Genomic DNA, 19,333 nt, shown 5'->3' on the forward strand with positions numbered 1-19,333 from the left:
CACGCACTTACGTATTTTGCTGGATTGGGGCTTCAGCTCCCATGGACATCAGAGAGAGCTGAAGGGCCTCAGGACAGGTTAGGACTGGGCACGTGGGAACCATTCTACTGCAGTCTAGTATGTAAACTCCTGCTGCACAAGGGTGACGTGGTAGAAAGTCTGCTGGAGGCAGGGCCGGTTGCCTGGGTGGAAAATGGCTGCAATCTACTTTGGCGCAGTGGCATGGCAAAATTGGGAGATGTTGGCCAGAGACAGGCAGGGCCGGCGCTTCCATTAGGTGACCCTAGGCAGTTGCCTAGGGCACCAGGATTCGGGGGGCTTCCGGTTCCGCTCCCATTGCGCCGCCGAAGAAGGACCTTCTGCCGACGTGCCGCGGAAAACAGCAGCAGGCAGTTGAGCAGCTCAATGACTGCCGCTGTCGCCTGCGGCATTTCGGTGGAGGGTCCTTCTTCGGCGGCGCGACGAGAGCGGAACCGGAAGCTCCCGCGTGCCCCGTGGGGAGCGCACAAAATGCTGCCCCCCGAATTCTGCCTAGGGTGCCAGAAACCCTGGCGCTGCTCCTGGAGACAGGCATAGCCAGGGGATGTGCTGACTCAGCACAGACTCTGGAGGTGAGGTTCCTTTGGAAATTAGGGCTGCCCCATCCAGCAGAAACCCTCAGAGCTGGAGGTGGAAATGCTGCTTCTTTTCCTCTGGAAGTGACCTCCCCCTACAGGAGTGCCGTGGGTGGGAGGCTACTCCATCTCTTTGAGCTAGCCAGGGTGGGCCTAGCCCACCACATGGACGGTCCCTGAGGCAGCATTTCCTCAAGCATTCCATGCCTCCTGGGGTACAAAACCAAAGCAGTGATGCTGGAGGGTGTCATCTCTGACGAAAAGGAGCCTAATTTTTCCTCACCCACCACCCATCCGGACCTGCCTCTGGCTCTGCTGAGGTCATATTCTGTGATGACCATGCAGTTATACTAACAGCCATAAGAGTATCATCATATTTACTGCTATGCAGAGGGGAAGGGAACAGAGTGGTTTTTATTAATCTCCCCTGCAGCCTTGCAGTGCCATTCCCCTAGTTACAGGGATTATCCCCTGCTCAATGTTCACTTTTTGGGAAGTGTTTTTAGAAGATAGCCCTGCATCTACAAGCTCTTTTTTCCCCTCTGGCTCCTCTTCTCTAACTCTATCATTTCAGTCTCCTAAAGCTGCATGAGCTGGGCTTTCTGAATGCATGAGCCATCAGACGTGACCTCCTTCTAGACTATTAAGAGTTGAAGGTCATTGCCATATGTCATTCAAAAGGCAATTTTCACTGGAATTGAAATACAATCTTGGTTTTGTACTATGACCTTGATGTCACAAGCTATTAATGATCTCTTACTACAGCCTCTGGCGGAGAAGGGTTAGAACAAACGAGACATGACAATTTGGTGTTAGATCTTGCTGGCTTTAAAAAAAATATTTACAAGGCATTGTGTGTGGTATAAATGCCTATGTAGGTACAAGGGGTAAATAGATAGATTTCCATAGCAGGACCTAGAGGCAAAGTCCTGGATATCCTGTGAGGACACGTTTCCTTGAGATTTTGAGCCCAATTTTGCAAAACCCAGAAGATTTAGCTAACTTCTCTGCCTCAGTTTCCACATCTGCACAATGAAGCCATTAAATTATATTTATCTGCAGATACATGTGGTAGCATGTGGCTTAATTCATTAATGGTTTTTAAAGTAGTTTGAGATCCTTAAATGAAAAGTAAATGTTACACGTCGTTCATTACATATTTCCTTTCTTCAGTGTATATTTACAGCAATAACCCCTTATTTCTGTTATCTGCATAAAAGCTTCCATATGCACTGCAAAGTCTGTAAGATCCTAGAAACATTAAATTTTTTATATTGGATCAGACCAAACATCCATTTAATCCAATATCCTGACTTTCAGACTGACCAGTACCAGATGCTACACAGGAAAGGACTAGAAACCCTATAAGCAAACAATTACAGAATAATCTGTCCATAGAATTTTCTTTCTGATACCCTCAAGCATGTGGTTTTATATCCCTTTTACAAATTTCTCCTATCTATGTAAATGTCTATTTTTTTTAATTAACTAAGCATTTGCCTTTAATATCTTGTAGCAATGAGTTCCACAGATTATGCGTTGTATATAGATTTCCATTTATCAGTTTTAAATTTCTTTTTTTAAAAAACTCAGTTTTAAACCCTTTCAGTTTTGTTGACCATCTCCTGTTCTCGTATAATGAGAAAGGGTAAACAGGAGCACACAATTTACCTCCTCTGATCCATGCATTATTTTGTATTCATGTGATATGTCCCTTCTAATTCACATTGAGAGAAACTCACCCCAGGCAGAATCCCAGCATGAGGCCCATACACCACTTCCATCCTACTTAAGCCCAGGAGTAACTATGTGTTTGAATGTTTGGGGCCACATTTGCAAAAAGTGATTCAGCTGCAGCAGGCTGCTCTGTCTGGTTCATTCATGCGCGTTGGCACACTTTGCTGCTGATGTCAAGGAAGGGAATACACACATCACCTGCTTTGGTCTTGCTCCAGAAAGTTAAACTGTTTTTAAAACTTCAAGAAGCTAAATGATGGATGGATCTGGTTTTTATTTACTCCCCTTGCAGAATATAACCTACAGTATTTAATGAAATATTAACCATCTGTTTATGTCTGATTTATAGAGCATCCTATTCCAAAGGGATGCTCTTTGCAGTCATACTTCTTGTACCGTACCTAGCAGTAGTAAAAGAGCATGCTGCTCCCGCCAAGCACTGTGTATGTGTAATGTGGAACGGGTGCAGTCTGCTCAGGAGCACAGTACTGGGATCCAGGAACTCCTGGGTTCTAATGCTAGATCTCACTGGCTGTGTGGCTCCATTTCCCCATCTATGACATGAGAACAGTAGTAGATACTTAGAGGTGCTGTGAGGATGAATTGGCTAAAGGGTGCAATAACAATAGCTAGCTCTTACAGCGTTTTTCATCCATAGATCTCACAGCCCTTTAAAACAGAAGTCAGTATCATTAGCCCCATATGGAGAAGTGCCTCACCCCATAGGCCACTCACAGAGCTGGAAATAGAACCCAGGACTCCTGAATACTAGTCTAGTACTCTCTCCATTACGCTACACTGTCTTGCACTGCATGTTGAAGATAAATGCTAAATACTATTAGACTGACACAACTGAAAGGTATCAAGCATGTGCAACACTCAGGGTACATCTATACTACCCGGGTAGCGATCGATCTATCAGGGATCAATTTATTGCGTGTAAAGTAGACGCGATAAATTGATCCCCAATCGCTCTCCTGTCGACTGCTGAACTCCAGCTCGGCGAGAGGCGGAAGCAAAGTCGACGGGGGAGCCGCGGCAATCGACCCCGTGCTGTGAGGACGCGAGGTAAGTCGAACTAAGATACGTCAACTTCAGCTACGCTATTCTCGTAGCTGAAGTTGCATATCTTAGGTCGATTTCCCCCACCCCCCCAGTGTAGACCAGGGCCTGGCGTCAACTGTAGGTACAGTATTCACAATGAGACCTAGCATTATAGTACGTGCCATGAAGCCCCCTAGTGGTGATTCTGTCTAGTATCAGGATATCCATGCAGGCAAGACGTTGTACAGCTAAGCTGGCAGGAGCCTGAAACTGTGAGAGAGTTCCTGGATTTGATATCTGTTATGGCATTTAACTGACAAACTCCACACTACACTGGACTTTCTCCATACTTAACATTCGAAAAGCAAGAAAAACACATGGCAAAATAGTTTGCCTCCTCACCCTGATTGTATCAACATTTTAACCCAAGTGTTTTTTGTCACTGCTTTCCCTTACACATGGTGTTCACGCTCCAGCAATATCCTATGGCAGAATGAGGTCATTCAGGGCCCTTCACTACTCTTCTGTCAAGAGGCATACATCCTTACTCCATAAAGAAATAGTCTCTTTCCTCTGAAAGTATGCACTAATTCTCTAAACCTTTTACTGTTTCTTTAACAAAGGAGAGCAGAGATTAGTGGGTGGTGGAGCCGGCTGATGACAAAAACAGCGTGGTGAGAAAACTGAAATTCCAACAGATGTTGGATATTTCCCCTGTACTAGAAGAGAGCATTGCTGCTGCATATGGCCACTTCTGTTAAAAGAACAAAATACAATTTAATCATTGTCACCAAGAAAAACCCTGAGGCACATTCCTCTTCCCACCATTAGTCTGGAAATAGGATTTGCTCTGGGGTTTCATCTGTCTGTTTATACCCTGCTCATTACTGTGACATCTGAGGGGTTGGGTCAAGGTCTTCGGCTAAAACCAAATACCATATACGTGGTCACCTGTAAACAGGAAAGACAGTGTAGTCTAGTGGTTACAGTTTGGCAAATGGAAATTAAGAGACATCAGGATGTTCTTTGTAGGACTTTGAGCAAGTCTTACCAATTTCTTTGCCAAGTGGGGAATAATGATATGGTCCTACATTTTTAAATGCTTGGCGATACTCTGATGCAAGGTGTTACTCACTAGCCAATTCTTTTTTGGGAGCCCTACTATTTTGGAGTGCTAAGAGGCCAAGAAATCAAGCTGATTGCATGTAATAATTTATAAACAGACACGGTCAAATTTTCTAGGGCATGGCCCCTGCAGTTGTGGCCAGATTTTCAAAAGAGCTGAACACATTGGGTACTGAGCTTTTTTGAAAATATTTGGTCCTTCTTTAGGTGCCTAAATGGGAGCTAAGCTCTTTTGTAAATGCAGTCCCAGCTGTGGATGCTGAGTTCTTCTGAAAATTCTAGCCATGGAAATTGGAGTGAGGGGACATTTTCAGCTTGGCTCTTATCCCCACTCTTTGATTTTCTAAAGCACCCAGTTTATCCAAAGGAAATGGGAGTCTCTTGTCCCCTTGCTCACTATGTCCATAGTTCTAGCGCCAGAAACATCTGGTTCTTCTATTCAGTCTCAGATTAAAAACAGCAGTTGTGTCAAGGCCCATACAACAGGCAAGCAGGCTGCTTTCTTCACACCATATGATAGGGGCCCTGAGCATTACAAACCCCAAACGATAAGGACTGAGAGGTAAGAGACTCTTGTTCCCCGCAACAAAAATAAAACTCCATTGGTGCATAGCTGAGGCAGCAGCAGGAAGGAGTCATCTTATCATGTTCTCTAAAGATAACCCTCCCTATCCATGAGCCTGAACTAATCCTGATTTCCAAAGCAATTCAGAGTTGCCCCATTCATTAATAATACCTTTTTGTAAGGTATAGTGTAGTAGGTAAGAGATTAATCAAAGAATTACCAGGCATAAGGTGAGTGGGGTTGGATGCAGCCTTGTCCAGTGGATAGAGCATAAGACTGGGTATCAGGAGAGCTGGGGCTGGCTTCTCCTGTGTACGTCAGGAATAACTGATTAAATTAAGTGAAATGCACCAGTATGAGGAGGAGACTCGGGCTCTGGTGTTCTAGTCCCCCCTCTGCCACTGACTCATTGTGCAGCCATGGGCAAATCATTTAATTGCTTCCTGCCTCGGTTTCCCCATATGCAAAATGGGGACAATGATACTTTCCCACCTTTGTAATGTGCATTGAGATCTACAATGGGAAAGTCCTCCCCATAAGTGCTCCTTGGTGGTGGTGATTTTTAGCTGAACTGGCACAATCGGCAGCCTCGATTCTCCGAGAAGAGAGTAAGGTCCTGATCTTGCAGTCCTTACTCAGGCAAACCAGCAATATTAGGGCAGCATCAAGAAAAGAAAATGAAAGTGGACATGCTATAAGTTTATGGAGTATTGCTGCTTGGTTACATCCTCCCCTTAATTTTATATTGGGGTTTGTTACCTTCTCTCCCGAGCATAGGAGGTTACATGTATTAGCATCAAGTCTCCATTCAGCCTCTCACTGCTCTGACCCTCCTGAGTCACTTTTCAATTTGGTTCTGCCTTCCCAGGTGTTTGATACTGCTATCTGGATTGCATCTGCACATTCAATGACAGCTGGGAGGAAGGATGGTCTAATAGCTAGAGCACTGGACTGGGACTCAGGAGGCTTGGCTTGTATTCATGGCTCTTCTACTGACCTGGGTTACTTTGGGCTTGGACACGTCACGTCATCTGTCTGTGCCTCAGTTTCTTCATCTGTAAAATGGGGATAATGATACCGACCTCCTTTGTAAAGTGCATTGAGATCCACTGATGAAAAGTGCTAGGTAAGAGCTAGTATTGTTATTATTGGTTCTGCCACGAGCTTTGTGTGTGATCTCGAGCAAGTCACTTAGACTCAGCTCCCAAAATTGGGGTGAGATTTTCTAAAGGGCTCAACATATTGAGTGCTGAGCAGTTTTGAAAATCCGGCCCCAGTGAGAGCTGCTGGGTGCTGAGCACTCTTGCTCCTTTTCAGCGGATAACCACAGTGAACTCTCCAGTTGTTACACTATGGGCAGTTTTATCAGGTTGCTCTTGCATGGAGTCTGTTCAACATTGCCTTACAATCAACAGGGATGTTGCAAGAAGGTTTATTTTAAAAATGTAGAACAACAGGAACCAGGAGTGTTCTAATGAATAAATTATACAGTTGTCTTAAAGTCAAGTAATAGTTAAGATACTCGTTTAACTTGAGCAGGGGTGAACAATAATGGAAAAGCAGCAAGTGAGCTCTTCTCTGTCTTCACAATTCCTCAGAAAATTGCCATGATCCTTCAGCATGTTTCCACCCACTGCCTCTCAGTGATCTTAACGAGTGTGTAGGAATGCACAGCACTGAGCAATGTGGAAAGTTTCCTTCCAGAACCCTGTGCTAATCCTAGTGTAGAGAGCCCCGCAGAAGAGTCTTGGGGCCAGTGGCGGTCCGGGTCTTCGGCAACATTTTGACGACAGGGGGGCCTTTCTGTCGCTCTGCGTCTTCAGCAGCACTGAAGGGCAGGGCCAGCTCTAGTGTTTTTGCCGCCCCAAGCACAGACACACACACACACACACACACACAAAATCCGCGATTGCGGTCAGCAGCAGTTCGGCGGCAGGTCCTTCGCTCCGACAGGGAGTAACGGCCCCACCGCCAAATTACGGCCGGACGGGCCGCCCCCCTCTTCGTTGGCCGCCCCAGGCACCTGCTTGCTAGGCTGGTGCCTGGAGCTGGACCTGCTGAAGGGCCCCCCGCTGCTGAAATGCCACCGAAGACCCAGACCACCACCGGGCCAGGGATCGCGGGACCCCTGCGGGGCCCGGGGCAAATTGCCCCACTGTCCCCCCCTCCTCCCCACCCTGGGCGGCCCTGCCCAATGTGCTGAGCTGTCTTGGAAATGTGGCCATAACTATCGCAGTGGGGGCTGCTGGGTACTAGAGAACTTTTGAAAAGCTGGTTCTTCTTTCGGTGCCAAATGGGAGCTGAACCCTTGAAAATCTGGCCCTACCTGGTCAAAATGCGTTGGAAACTGGTTTAGCTGGAGCTATGTTTAAGTTCTGCTCTTTAACTTTATTCCTGGCCCAGCATGAATCAGGCCTAAAGCAGCTTCCAATCCCAAGAGCAGCAAATCCTTCCAACTCATCTGGAGCCAAAGAATGAAATGCCTCATTTTTTGGAATCATTCTTTTAATTCTACTTTTCCCACCAATGCTGGAATTTGTACTTTGCCTTGCGGTGCAATATACTATTTATAGCTCCAGTGCAATTGTATAGGAAGAGCTTATGCTGTCATTGCTACTGCATCAGTGAGCTGGTGGGAATGAAATAAGTGCACAGAGGAAGCAGACAAAGTTATGCAACATTTCCAAGTATGGTCATTTCATTTTGATATTCTCTAGACAAACAAGTAGTTTTCCACCCCCAACTGCCCAAGTCACAATCACAGGAATATATATTCAGAAACATGAATGTTTAAGATTCACGGGGATCTTTTGGGCTCACTTCAGGAAGAAGAGAAGAGCAACTGGCATTTTTTTCCATACTGATAGCCACGCATGGCTGCTACTTAACATAAATATTCTTTTAAGAGCACTTGTAGTTGCAAACACACAGCCTGTAAGAATTCAAACCTGCCACTCCTCATATTATATCAAATCAGGCCCCTGTGGCCTTCCCTCACTCCAACCAAACATACGTGTGTTCAAGTGGTCTTTAAAAGATCTTGTGCCACATACATCACTCAGAGAGAGAGAGAAAACCAGGGGTAACTCCATTGAAGTCAGGGGAGATGCACCAGTGTAAAAGCTTGGAGGACACCAACAGAGCAGGGAAGAACTTCCAGCATCCCATGTAGCAGGGCAAATCTCCACCCACCAAACTTTTCTCATTTTGGCCTTTGGTAATTGACATCAGCAGAACTAGCCGTCAGAACTAACTTTCGTTCAATGACACTTGGGCTATAGGACCCTAAGGAGAAGAAGAAGGGTAGGACTGTCAGGAGAGAAGTCCCTGGTGGGGAGCAGAGTGCGGCCGAGATGTTGTAGTTACACTGGTGTAAAAGTGAAAGAAAAGAGGAGTGCTTGAAATTGTTTTGGGGTGGGGAAGTCCAATTAGGGTGACCAGATGACAAGAACAAAATATCAGGACACATTGCGGGGGATACCGAAGCAAAAAAAAAAAAAAAGCCAGAGTGCAAAATATCGGGACAAATGGTGTCCCGACCATACATCGGTCAGGACACGGGACAAACAATTAAATATCGGGACAGTCCCGATTTTATCAGGACGTCTGGTCACCCTAAGACCAATAGGGTTAGGGTGGAAATAAGAAAAATAGCAAAGGATTTAAAAACAAAAAGAAAAAAAGAAAATGTTACAATCAAACAAATGCAAAAATAGAAAATAAAAATCAACATAATGGAAAAAGCTGAAAAAGCCCCAGAGACAAGATGATTAGAACGGATTTTGAAGAGTCTTGGGTCGCATCCCTTCCCCCTTTCTTTGTATTCTCCCCAGTTAAGCCCCAGTCCTTCAACTGGATTCATGTGGATGGACCCTGCACAGGGTCCTACTTCAGGCAGTGGGGCTCGGCATGGGCACAGGGGGCTGCTTGCTCAAATCCAATTGCTGGATGAGGGACATGGATTGTGAGCTCTGAGGCTGGGATCCTATGCAGTGTATGTGCTGTACCTAGCCCTGCTTTGGGTGATGTAAAAACAACAATACATATTGAGGAGATTTGAATGAATTAACAAATGTCGGACCTGGTCTAGCAAGAAGTTATTCATAGATCCCCATGTGAAGTGACAGATCCTCCCCTCCCCCCAAGAACACCTTGCACCATCAGGGCCTTAGAAAGAGTAATCCTTTGAAGTAACGACAGATTCATTTTGTTTCAAGACATCTCGTCAGCCCTCCTGGTGATTTGATTGAGGATGCACTGAGCAAAAGAAAAAAAATAGGTAAGAGTTTGCGTCCATTTCATCTCTGCTTCCCCCATTCAGAGATAACATAGATATAGCAATATAGATGTCATGCGTCTGCTCTTTTCTTTTCACTGTGTCTGCGCGCGCGCGCGCTGAATATTCCCTTGGTTTCTATGTTACTTTGTCTGTGTAACATTTCAATCCGTCAGAACCATTAAAAAAAAACCCCAACCCTGAAGATTTGCAGTGATCCCAAAAGCTAATGCAAATCCAGTCACTGGATCAAAATAACGTATCAATCAAGCAGAGAGAGTTTTGACTACCTCTAAAAAGCCACTTTTCAAAACAAAATGTCCATCCCATCACTTAAAGCTCAAGGCAAGTCTATGCTAGGAGGACGGTTAAGGCAAATACAATAGGTTAGAAATGTTCGTTAGAGGCCCTAGTCCTGCCAATATTTATGCATATAATTGCCTCATTGACTCTACTGGCACTTCTCACCTGTGTAAAGTTAAGCAAATGGGTAACTATTTGCAGGACAGGGGTGCTCTGATTCTGATTTGGGGTCTGCTAGTGCAGGCTCCTGTACCTATGCAGAGCCCCACTGAATAGGATTGTCCAGAAAACAACTCTTTTGCAAACAAAAAAAAAAAGTCTGAGGTTTCAAAATTTGTTTTTGTTCCACTATGCAACAAAACTGAGACCTTCCAAAATGTTTTGTGAAAAAGCATGCCTGAGAGACTGGCTCCGCAGCCTGCTGGTTAGGGTGCTCATCTGTCGGAGATGCAGGTGTAAGTCCTGCCTACAAATCAAGCAGAGGAGGGACTTAAACCTAGGTCTCCCAGCTTACCTAACAACTGTGCTATTGGTAAATCTGCATGGGGGGGATTCCAGTCTGTCAGCAGAATTTCCATCCTGGACCTGAGAAACGTAATCAAAACAGATACATTTCTGCAAACCCTCTTGGTTTTGACAAAATGGCATTTTCAATGGAACAAGTGTAGTGGAAAGATTTTTGACCAGCTCTGTGTTGAGGTCAATGGGCCTGATTCTCCTCTCACTTACCCCAGTTTTACACTAATATAGACTATTTATTTTTTATTATTATTGGAGATATACCAATCTCCTAGAACTGGAAGGGACCTTGAAAGTCATCAAGCCCAGCCCCCTGCCTTTGCTAGCAGGACCAATTTTTTCCCCAGATCCCTAAGTGGCCCCCTCAAGGATTGAATTCCCAACCCTGGGTTTAGCAGGTCAATACTCAAACCACTGAGCTATCCCTTCCCCCTAGTGCAAGGGAGAGGAGAATCTTGCCCACTGGGACCCCACAGGTTTTCAGGGATTCCAAGTAGCGGATCCCAATTGTAGGATCAGGGCTCTAAATTGTAAATTCCTTCAAGCAGGGACTGTGTCCTCCTATAAGTGTGTACAGTACCTAACACAACTGGCCTCTCATCCTGCTTGAAGCCACGCTGGTGAAATGCAAATAAGAGTCACTTTTGATAAATGGCTGTTTATGAGAGGAGCTCTCAGGAGTACTGGAAGTTTTGCAGGCGAAAGCAAAGTGCTCTTGTAACTCAAGTCTTCTGCTTGTGAAATGCAAAAACCATTCAGGAACAGACCAGCTCCTGATGCACTTGCCTTTAAAACAGGCTTAGCAGAATTCAGTTTATTTTTAAGCATTTTTTCCTATTTTTATCTACTTAAATGTTCAGAATGGTGGGGGGCAGTGGTCAGACAATAATTATTTAATGACAGTAGATGCTGAGATTCAAAAAGTTAAAGCTTTAAAACGATTAAAAACACAAATTGTCAACATCACTTATCAAAATGCATAAAGTCAGTGGCCTTAAATCAAACTCTAAGTGTTCTCAAGCTGCAGTTTTCGTACTTTGCTTGTCTGCAAATTTTGACTATTCTTGATGGAAAATATTTTTTCTTCAGTTTGTGTGCGCATCATGAAATCAACATTTACTGCTAAAAATCTAATCCTTCCAAGCCTACCTTTAAAGCATTTTAGATTATTACAAGGTCCCAGGACTAATTTAAAATGAAACTGAAGTGAGGAAATGACATTCAACCATTGTGCAGACCACAAACTGTTCTCTGAGAAAATACAACACAAAATTTGCTGACCTTATATGCTGTAATGGAGAGAGGACTGTGAGTGAAATTACATATATGGAAATTTTAGTACCAAGACTGAAATATCACATTAAAATATTTCATAAAATTGTGCAATTGACCTAAAATTTGAATCCAGGGAGGTTACACAGAGATTTATTTAAGCTTCATAATACTAACTAATGCTCATTTTGTAACATCTTATCCGAAAGCACATTAAAAAGAGAGGTGACATTTTCAAAGCTCTTTGTGTGTCTGAATCCCTGAGTAGCTTTGAAAATCTCTTATCTAGCTTGTATAAGGCACTTTTCATCAGTAGATCTCAAAATGTTTTACAAAGTGAGGTTACGTATTATTATCCCTGTTTTATAGATGGGGAAACTGAAGCACAGAGACGACGAGGAGTCCGGTGGCACCTTAAAGACTAACAGATTTATTTGGGCATAAGCTGAAGAAGTTGGTATTTTACCCATGAAAACTTATGCCCAAATAAATCTGTTAGTCTTTAAGGTGCCACCGGACCCCTTGTTGTTTTTGTGGATACAGACTAACACAGCTACCCCTCTGATACTTGAAGCACAGAGAGGTGATGTGACTTGCCTAAGGTCACCCAGCAGGCCAGTGGCAGAGCCAGCAATAGAACCAAGGACTCCAGTTTGTAATCTAGGCCTCTCTCCACCAGGCCACAGTGCCCCCCACTTTGCTGCACCCACCATTGAAATCAGTCATTTGGGGGTGGGGTGGGATATGTAGCAACTTTCTAACATATCATAGGAAAACTGGTCAGACAGAAGTCCCATCTGGCCCAGCCCTGTCTATCATCCAGTGGCCAATGCCCCAGGTGCCTGAGAGGGAGTGAACCTAACAGGCAATGATCAAAATGATCTCTCTGCATCCCATCTCCATCATCCTCAGACAGACAGAGCTAGGGACACATTCTTACCACCTGGCTAATAGCCATTTATGGACTTAGCAGCCACCATGCCACAGTCCATTTTCCTTTTTTTATTTAAACAGTCCTAGCCTCCCTCCCCTCCTCAGGAGAGAGTAAGCCAAGTTGACTGTGCGCCAAGAAGAAAGAACTTCCTTTTATTTGTTTTAAACCTGCTGCCTATTAATTTCATTTGGTGACCCCTAGTTCTTGTATTATGTGAATAAGTAAATAACTTTTCCTTATCCACTTTCTCAACAGAGAAAGAAAGGCCTAGGAGTCAGGGTTCTGAGTTTGAGCAGGTCTTTTCACCTTTTTGTGTTGGTTTCCCCGCCTGTAAAATGGGACATGAGAATAGTTGCCTGCCTCGCAGGGCTTTTTTCAGGCTTAATTCACTGATTTTGGTAAACTCCATTGAGATCCTTGGAGAAAAGGTGCTATGGGAGTGAAGCACCTTGAGATCTCTAATGCTGACTTCTCATCCAAAAGAGCGCACCTCTGGCAGCAAGAGATACCCCACACCTGCAGAAGCACTACTTTCTAGGGACTCGGAGGGCAAAGTGCCATTTCCTGCAGCGCCTACCTCTGCCTTGCAGGTTTTGCCAGCCAAGCAGCAATTCAGCTCAGCTGTGCCTGCTTACAAATCTGAGAGTATCAGCATGGTGATAACATAGCAAAAGGCCCATCTCTTACCAAACTCAATCATCTTTTCCCATCATTCCTGGCTTTTAAACTAAGGACTGAATCATAAGCTGCAGGTGGTACCTTTTTACTGGGCTCCCTAGAAACATTCTAGTTAAGTTCTCCAGAGTCAGATTGTCTTTTTCAAGCCACAAGGTATTTCCTGCTTCCTCCCCCTCCTTTACACAAATAAATAATAATCATCATCATAAGTTAAAAAATACCCAGAACGTTCAATGTAGTTTAGAAAAACCCTCCCTTGAGTTACCTGGAGCAAAACCGAAATGATGAGGAAAGGGGGCTACTTGAAGGTCCTTGAATGATGGGTCTCTTTGAAGAACCAAGCATCTCTGTTGAGTGGGAGGGGAAGTTTCCTCCCCATCCCACCCCTTTTTGGGGGGCAGGGAGGAAAAAGTATTTTAAGATCAGAGCTGGATGAAGCCAGGAGAGTTGGGGGGAATTTGTGGCAGAGGGCTGTGAACTTTTAGGTGAGGCTGGGCGGCCTTCCAAGGGGGTCTGGGACTACTTAGTATTTTTGCGGGGGAGACTGTGAAACTGGATGACTTTGACTGACTTTCAGTTTGATTATTTATTTTTTTTAGGGGAGAAGGGAGGGGGGGTGTTTGAACCTGAAACTCAAGAGGCATAAAGTAGCCCTGAGCAAAGACTTTAAAATGAAACACTGAGGCTTCTGTGGCTCAGTACAGCTGGTTGGCCTACAAGGGAGTTTTAAAAATGACTTCCACTTACTATAGGAGATTTTTTACAGTCTCTCTCTCTCCTGCATGGTAATTAATAAGTGTACAAAGAGCACCTTGCCTTGGGGGATCTCAGAGTGCCTCTTAGGTTCTGATGCATTCAGCCTTGCAACACACCTGTAAGAATTGCCCTTGTCTTTATTGATAGATGGGGAAACGGAGACACTAAGCACCGGAGAAGTGATTTGCCCAAGGCCCCCCAGTGCATCGGTAGCAGAGGTAGGAACAGACTCCTTACCCAAGTCTTCTGATTCCCAGTGTTGTAGCTTGGCCTCCAGCCCTCGTTCCATTAAAAACACGTAGGTTCCTTTAAACAAACCCTCACTGAAACTGACCTGTGGAGATTTCCTCCTTCGCTGCCTGCCAGCATTGTATGGGGATCTACATTTTCCAGCCTCCCGCTTGCTTTTGTTGCTGGGCTCAGGCCTGGGAAACGGGAAGATTAAGGTTTGTGTGCAGCTCTGACAAAAACAGCTGGAATGCCCCTCCCTCCCCTGCTCCTTCCCCTTTTGTTCCAAGCAGGCGGGGAAGGGGGATTCGCAGAGCCCAGCGTTAGAGACACTGACGGAGCCTCTTCAGCAATAGCCATCCCCTTGCTAGGAGCCGAGCCAGCCCCGCGGACTGCAGTGCCTGCTCCCCTCCCCATGGCCTGCTAGGGAGAGGGGGGAGATTCCGCTCTGCAGCCCCTGGGCTTGTCTGGCAGCAGCATCCTCCAGCTCTGGCTGCATCGGTGCCGTCAATTCCCTCCTGCTCCGGCTTCTCTCCCTCGCCTGGATGCAGCCAGCGTTAGCCTGAGGGAGTGGCAGGCTGTATTCCTGAGGGCTGCAGCCTCCGGCTAGGGCTGGGGGGGGGCAAGAGGGGCTTGCAAGCAGCCGGGAGGGCTCCCCCACAGCCCCCCTGCAAGCTGGATGCTAAGGAAGAAGGTAAGAAGGGCCTGGGTTGAGGGAGGGTGAAGAACACAGCAGCAAAGGGGATTTGGGGGGCTCATCATGCAAGCCCATGCTGCTCTAGGAATTATTTGGGGGGCAGTTCTCTGGCCTGTGTTATCCAGGGGCTCCGACTAGATGACCACAATGGTCCCTTCTGGCCTTGGAATCTATGAATCTTGAGCCAGCAACAAAGGAGAGGGGGGAATGGATGAAGCTGGTGCGGTTCCCTGCTGGAAAATGCCAGGGGTGGGGCGCTGAAGTCTGGCATTGCATCTGCTTGCTACAGGATTTGTTCATGGCAAAGCATTGTCCTTGGGCCGGGGAAAGAAAAGGGCACAGTCCTGATGGTAGGCTGGGTTTTGTGCTAGAGATGCTGCTGCCTGCAGCAGTCCCCTTTGGCTTGGCAGTGATTAAATGTGGAAGGCTGCGTGTGGTGGGTAGAGACTGTTAGAGGAGATTTTTGTTTTGAGATGTGCACTCCGTCCCTACCCGCCCCCCCTCCCTGGAACACACCCACCTGAACACAACCAACACTGCAATCCTGGCTTGTAACCCGCACGCCTGGGTGTAGGTTTGACAGTAAGAACATACGCATGCTCACAGAATGGCTCCATCCTCTCCTTTATTCCAAGGAGGGGGAACAAACAGGGACCTGAAACCGGAGAGATGGGAATGACATTGGCCGTCGTCATCTATTGCTTAACTCGGACCAAGTTCTGGTTTCAAACAGGAGCTGGGTTTTTCTTTTGTGTGCCAGCTCTTTGATTGCGTGGCACTCATTGGCTGCCGGGCTGGGCATCGCTGCTGATTTCATGTTGTCTTATCATTTAGAGGTTGGCATTGCTGTGCTCCAGGATCCGTTTTCTTCTTGTCTGTAGCTGGGAAATGCCATTCTAAACAAGGGCAGCCTGGAATGTATTGTTGTATTTCTATAGTGCTGCTGGAGTATGTGGTACTTGGTATAAATAATACGGCATAAAGGTCCCTGCCCCTTGCAGCTTCCGTTCCAAACATGGGAAGGGGCTAATGGTGCATCTGGACAGGCCTCATAAACACGAGTGAGTGAAAGGCAGAGGCGCCCGTTATCTTTAGCTATCTAGGCAGGCTGGTCTGAGCTGTGTTTGGAAATGGCTTGAAGACAAAGCACTATGTCAGTGCTAAGCGCTGTTCGCTGTTCTGCTGATTGTCAGTCTGGTAGGCCTGTGCACCCCAGCTCAGAAATTATTCCTGTTGAGATGAGTGTCAGGTTTCATCAGCCCAGCCTGCATGGTTGGAAAGGAGGGTTTTCTCGGGGGTGACTTGCATTTTAAGGGGGGTTTAGATTTGCGGTGTCTGCCCCTAGCTTTTGCTCTCTTCGCTGCTAGGCGACATTCCTCTTTCCAGCTGCGCTCATGAAGAGCCCCTTCTAATCAGCACGCTTCAGCCTGGCCCTGTCATTGCTGGGGAGGAGCTGCCTGGCCTGTTCGTAAACTTGGGTCTATTATTTGGCAGTTTAAAACAATTGCTGCCTGCTGCTAAGCTGCTTGAATGTAATCCGTTTGTATTAGCCAGGCCTAGCAAGGAGCAGATCTGCAGTCAGACAGCCCTGCTCTCCCCAACCAATGTCACTGGGCCTGGCAGAAACTACTAAGGGTGCAGGACTTCAAATGAGCAGCACGGAGGCAAGCCACAGGTTAAAATGTTAGCAAGAGCCATTATAAAAATGCCAATGACGAGCCGTGTGAGGGGTTTGAGCGATGAGCTTGGAAGGCTGAGGGCTGATGTTTTGGAACTAGTGAAAACCTGTATATTCAAAGGGACACTGTTGTGATAAAAATCATGGCCTGGATTATCTGATGAGGCCAAGATTCAGTTGTCTCCTTATATTCTGCTTGGCTCTATGCTGTCTCCGGGCTGGGGGGCTGTTCTAACCCAGTGGCTCTCAAATTTTCCAGACTACTGTACCCCTGTCAGGAGTCTGATTTTATCTTGCGTACCCCATGTTTCAGCTCACTTAAAAACTACTTGCTTACAAAATCAGACATAAAAATACAGAAGTGTCACAGCACACTAGTACTGAAAATGGCTTATTTTTATGATATAATTATAAAATAAATCAATTGGAATATAAATATTGTGCTTACGTTTCAGCGTATATAGAGCAGTATAAACAACTGATTAGTATGGGATTTTAGTTTGTACTGACTTTGCTAGTGCTTTTTCTGTAGCCTGTTGTAAAACTAGGCAAATATCTAGATGAGTTGATGTACCCCCTGGAAGGCCTCTGCATGCCCCAGGGATACATGTATCCATGATTGAGCACCACTGTTCTAACCTACACCACCTGGCAGTGGTCCTAAATGCGCTGCTTATATATTAAAGCAATGTGTTAGCCCGGGCAGAGAGAGCTAGGCTAGAACGGGGCTTGTTCTTGTTCACCTACTTGTTAGAACTTGGTTTCGCCTCATTCCCAATGGTCAGATAAAAAGTATTTTATGTAAACCCTCTATGCCCTGACTGGTTTCAAAGATGCTGACCACCCAGAGCTCCTGTTGAAGTTTAATGGTGGTTACTGGTAGGGAGAGAGAAATAAATTGGGCTCATGCCCCTTTTTTACTGCTTTGAGTTGGCTTGTGAGTCTGTGGCTTTTATTTCTCCCCCTGGCCCCCACACTTGTTTTTTACATTAGAAATTCAGGTTGTCTTTGTCCTAGAGGACTCTCTGCTTGACAATATTACAGTAGTTCCAAAGACACCAGCCTGGATTGGGGCCCCATTGTACCAGGTAGTACTTCACAAACTCAGAAGAGACCGTCCCTGCTTAGCCAGTGAAATGATGACATTGCATGAATCAGAGAGTGAGCTGTTGGGAGAGGAAGGGAATTGAGTCAGACAAAGCTTTGTGTGTCAGTGCCAACGTAGCTTCATTCATTAACTAATGTTTTGAAGAAAAGATGTCTTGGAAGCTTTCAGCTCCTCTATGGTTTCAGTTGAGGTGTGAGAACTCACAATACACGTGGTCTGAGACAAGTAGTAGTTCTTCCAGCAAAACGAGAGAAGACCAGAGTTGACATTTCTAGTATTTCTGAGGTTAAAAAAACCCAAGCATGGGGGAAAAAACCTCTTTGAGGCCTTATAAACAAAGACTCAAGCTCCCTTTTAAATAGAAAGCATTGTGGGTCACTGTTAGTGTGGGCCTATGATGTAAAAACCTAGCTGTTTCTTCACCAACACATTTGCTCCCTGTTTGTGTTCAGAGCTGTCTCTGCTAACTAGTGACACACACAATTTTTTATTACTGTTTACTCCTCTTAGTCCTGCAGAGCCAACACAGCTCAGAGAGAGTGGTCTGGATTCTATTCTAGATCCCTCCTCATCTCCAGGATTGTTAACTGCTTTATTACTTACAAATTTATTTGGGCATACGCTTTTGTGGGCTAAAACCCACTTCATCGGTTGCATGCAGTGGAAAATACCGTAGGAAGATATCTGTGTGTGTGTGTGTGTGTGTGTGTATATATATACATCTCTCTTCCTACGGTATTTTCCACTGCATGTATCCGATGAAGTGGGTTTTAGCCCACGAAAGCCTATGGCCAAATAAATTTGTTAGTCTCTAAGGTGTCACAAGTACTCGTTCTTTTTGCTGATACAGACTAACACGGCTACCACTCTGAAACCAGCTTTATTACTGTAGTTCCCCAACAACACGTTGTGCTGATCACTGCATAAATTAATAGTGAGAGACACTATCCCAGAGATCTCTCTGGTCCAATTAGACAAGACAGGCAAAGGGTGGGTGAAACAGAAATTAGGTGATTTGCACAAGAAGTCTGCAGCAGATCCAGGAATTGAACCCAGCCCTCCTGAGTCCTATATTAGTGCCTTAGCCACAGAATCATCCTTTCCTTCCTAACATGCATTTTTGTTGCAGAATCTTTATTGCTGACAGTGATGCGTGAGCAGTAAAAAACCCATTTCAGCTCTCAGATCATTGGTTGATTCTCCAGAGCTAGCAGTTGGGGGAAAAAAACATCTTTTTACTTGTAAACTGAATGTGGGTGGTAGGTAGATTGTTAAGAAACAAACACAGAACCCTACCATGTATAGAGTCTGTTTCAACAGTGCACACACACTTTTAACACCGTTATACCTGCTCCTTAGATGGGGGGGCCTTATGCAGTTTCTTTTCATTTTGCTGGGATGATAAAACTACACAGGTCAATTTCATTTGGTTTATAGTCAGTTTCAGCTTCTGGTTTTCATGTTCTAGCACAGTGCTTCCCTCAGTGGAGAGATGACTTCATTCCACATGACTCTTGGAGTCACACCTTATACCAGCACTCATCTCTCGTTTAGTCTTTAAAAAAAAGTTGTTTCTTTTTGTTAAAAAGCCAATAAAAATTACAACATTTTTGCATCAGCCCTATTGCCTTGGAACAAGTCCTAAAGGAACAATATTTTTATTAGCTACTTTCTAAACCGAAAAACAAAATCTGATCCAGCAAATAGCCAGAGTTGGCGCAATTACAGCAGAAGTGAAAGGAACACATTTAAATAAATGTAACCAAGGACTGTCAAATTGCACTCCTGTGGCTTAACAT

The 19,333-nt window shown here is 45.3% G+C and overlaps 1 protein-coding gene across 2 annotated transcripts in view; it reads left to right on the top strand.

Moving 5' to 3' along the window:
• The first annotated feature begins 9,302 nt into the window (after positions 1-9,302).
• The window catches only part of CLIP2 (CAP-Gly domain containing linker protein 2), a 127,905-nt gene continuing 117,874 nt past the window's right edge, over positions 9,303-19,333 (top strand). For both annotated transcript variants that reach the window (XM_039507617.1, XM_039507618.1), the window contains exons 1-2: positions 9,303-9,364; positions 13,971-14,041. The gene's annotated coding sequence lies outside the window, so the exon portion shown is untranslated. The remainder of the gene's footprint in view (positions 9,365-13,970; positions 14,042-19,333) is intronic.

Source organism: Mauremys reevesii, linkage group 20 (genome assembly GCF_016161935.1).
Source record: "Mauremys reevesii isolate NIE-2019 linkage group 20, ASM1616193v1, whole genome shotgun sequence".
Taxonomy (NCBI): Eukaryota; Metazoa; Chordata; order Testudines; family Geoemydidae; genus Mauremys; species Mauremys reevesii.